General features: G+C 37.7%; 1 long non-coding RNA gene across 1 annotated transcript; it reads left to right on the forward strand.

Moving 5' to 3' along the window:
• The first annotated feature begins 944 nt into the window (after positions 1-944).
• LOC136521857 (uncharacterized) lies at positions 945-2,609 on the forward strand. Its single transcript, XR_010775686.1, has 3 exons — positions 945-1,064; positions 1,538-1,598; positions 2,476-2,609. It is a non-coding gene; the product is annotated as an uncharacterized lncRNA (long non-coding RNA).
• The last annotated feature ends 882 nt before the right edge of the window (positions 2,610-3,491 follow it).

Genomic DNA, 3,491 nt, shown 5'->3' on the forward strand with positions numbered 1-3,491 from the left:
GTGGACCCTTATATATAGTGTTTCCATTTTTTAAGTGGTAGCTACAGGTCCAAAATATCTGATTAGCATTTATATTTCACATTATGTCCTTTTTAGTTTATCTAGCTGTCATATATTCTGCTCTCTTTGTTTTATGTTGGTGGTCACATGTCCAAAATATCCTCTAACTATTATGGCAGCTATCATAAGATATTTTTGGTTCAATATGTGGCTTCCCATCTTGTGCTCACGTTTCCAAGAATTTTGAAGCGATACACGGTTTAGATGAATTCATCTATTGCATACTAAAAGTTTTCCTTCGAATCTTGACTATGCTGCTCAGAAAAGTGTGATTTTCTACCCTTGTTTTTTTGGGTGCAGAGTTGCTCTAAATCAGGTTTGTGTTTTTGGATCAATGACATATCAGCGCCTCTATTTTTACCCTATGAAATTGCAGTTTGTCACACTGCTTTTTGTGGTTCTATTTTTTTTTTAGGAAAATAGCTTACTGAGTTCATCGGAAGCATGCTACAAGATTGGCTTTAACTACATTATCATGCTTGCTCTGACAATGTTTGCTTCTTTCTGCATAGGCTGAATTGGTTTCACGAGTTTGCTTCTTGTGCCATAAATTGAAGTGGTTTGATGAGCCCATTCCTTTGGCTTCGGCCAAACCTTAAATTAAGATTAGTGTTATCACCATATGTTCATCTCTCTATAGTCTATATGCGTATGGGTTCACAATATTGTAACATAGTGCAGAGATAATAGATAGGCACCACTATGGCCATGACTTTATATTGCTATTGCCTTTCTACAGTGGCGCAAAGCAGGTCTGTGCTGCCGTCAGGTGATGGCTTGGAGCAGATGTGTACCGCTGTGCTCATCTTATTGGTTCTTCAATTTGATGCAATTGTTGATCGATTTGGTTGATTCGTGGTTCCACCTATGAATTTATACTTTCCCAGCCATTGCGGCCGACCTGTGTGCCTCTGACCACACCGCACATTGTTGCCCCTTGTCGTACTTTAGGGCAGAGGCAGGCGCTGCTCACAGTGGAGATGTGTTCCTTCTGTTTAGTGCAGGTAATGGTAGAATCCCTGGTTGGAGATTTTTTTTATGTTCGTTTTTTTGGCTTTTTCTTTGTTCCCCAAATTAATTAGTTCTGTAATAAAATCATCTACTTACATGATGCTGCTGTGAATGAAAAATTGATCATCGAGCAATCAACTTCCATCTTCTCGAGAATCAGTCCAAATATATGTGCTTCATTGGTTTGGGTGGCTGCAGCCTGTGTAGTAGACGAAGCAGAAAAAATATTCATATTTCTTCTTTCTGATATTTTTTTTGAGTATCACATTTTTGTCTGGTTCAATTTATTTGGCTTCGTTCATTCCTTCACTTCAGTCACCGGTGCTTTTCTCATGTTCTCTTACATCGTGTAGTTTCTTTACATCGGTGCGGTTCCAAATTAGATGTGATCAGCAAAACAAAAACATTCACTTAATTGCCACCTCAAGGTTTGTTCATTTGATACATTTTTGCCGGCAATTTCCAGGCCAGAATTCAGGAGGGAAACTGGATTGAATATATATGGATCCGGGGCTGCCAAAATGTTGGTGAGTAAATACTTATTGCATTTGTTAGTTCTTCTGGCTACAGCTTATTTGGGCAGGGCTTCATGTTCTACAAACTGAATTAAAATCTCTTTCATGCACATCTCCAACCATTTTTATTCTTATGGCAGTCCATTTACTCATCTCATATTTTTTTTAACCTACATGTGCGAACTGAGCTAAAATATTTCTCATGTATGAACTAAGCTAGACCACTGTTCTTATGGCAGGCCATTTACATGTATGAACTGAGCTAACATAACAGAAAGCAAGCTGATATTTCTCATGATGTAACCACTGATGCAGAATAATTAATGGAAATATGTTCAGTACTCTTTGTGACCTCAGTTTCACCCTTTTTAGATCATAAACTTTGTACTTACTGATGCTTTGCTAACTTATTCTAAGTATTTGTGGTGTGAAGAAAAAAACAGCCATTGTGTCTACAGATTCGATATGGTTGTCTTCTGAAACTTTTCCTGCTATTATAAATGGTGAGGTCGATAGGATCGGCAGAACTACATGCTAAATTAAAACAGTGCACTGTTCAGACTTTGGGTTTATAATATGTTTGCAAGACCACCAATTCTGTCCTATGGGCCTGTAATATTCCATTTGTTCTACAAAGACTCTAGGTAATTGTATCATTCGCTCTTATACTGCTAATAAGACTTAAACACGTGGTGTACAATGAGCGACTTTCCTTTGGCCTTCTACCACCCATGAGTTGTTATAGACAAATTTACTTGATGCAAGCATATATATCCCTGGATTATTCCACGATTTAAAAAAGGAAACTAAGTCCATAGGTGCTAATTTGTTATAGTTATATGAGTGGAAACACATGCCTTCATTTTTTTCATGCTCTGTATTATTTCAGATTTCAATGGAATGAGTGTGTACTTTCATCACAATTTGAGCTTTAGACCTACTGAATCATTGGTGGTTTATACATGTAAGTATTATGTCAATTAGTTTCGAATTACACATGTTGATTTACGAAAATAAACATTTAAGTTACTGCCTCATACATGACTGACCAAGATTTATCTGAATCAGTTGTGCTTTCTTTATAGCTATCTTAGTTCACAGCTATTGGTCTGCTGCTGCCTTCACTCAACCTAAATGAGGGAATGGAGTGCTTCATAAAAAAAGAACATGATCCTTACCATCAGCGAGGATGGAGGGAACATGAGCATTTGAACTGCCTTTGCTTTTGAGTCTTGACGCCACTTCACTCAAGGCACCTAAACAACCTCAATACTATATTAGAATATGTTGGTATAATGGTTTGGACAGTTTTTTATTACATGCAAAACTGAAAATATTGGAGCCCAAATTTAGAACCACGTAGTACCTTTTATGATACACTGATTGCTTTAGCGATGTCTTTGTGCTGGGCCATCAACCACGTAATCTCGTGAGGATACTCTGCGTCCATACCACACCTATACTGCTTTAGCCTCCATCTTTGGTCCATGGTTCACTTTGGTTGGGCAGTAGCAGTACGCAGTAGCTCCTTTCTTTGCCACTTGGGTGCCTATTACTGTCAAGGCATCTCACTGTTAGTAATTGGATTAGATTCATGTATACAATTGAGACTACGCTCTCAATTTTTGATTTGTATGGCTGCTGTTTTTTTACAAAAAGACCAAGGCTTCTGCCTAAATAGACAGTTCAAACTTACGGCAGGTTAAAATATATATAATGGACAAACTTTTGATCCATTACTTTTCAGAAAGTATAACCATAGCCTACCTAAATTTTGCGGATGGTAGACCATCTAGATTTCAGTTATATTCGGTGTGGGGAAACTGTCACCGCAATTGATAGCTAACAACTCTAGATGGCCTGCATATTGGTTGATAAACCTGTCCATAATTATGTTTCCTGTAT

The sequence above is a fragment of the Miscanthus floridulus genome, chromosome 18 (genome assembly GCF_019320115.1).
Source record: "Miscanthus floridulus cultivar M001 chromosome 18, ASM1932011v1, whole genome shotgun sequence".
NCBI classification, from domain to species: Eukaryota; Viridiplantae; Streptophyta; class Magnoliopsida; order Poales; family Poaceae; genus Miscanthus; species Miscanthus floridulus.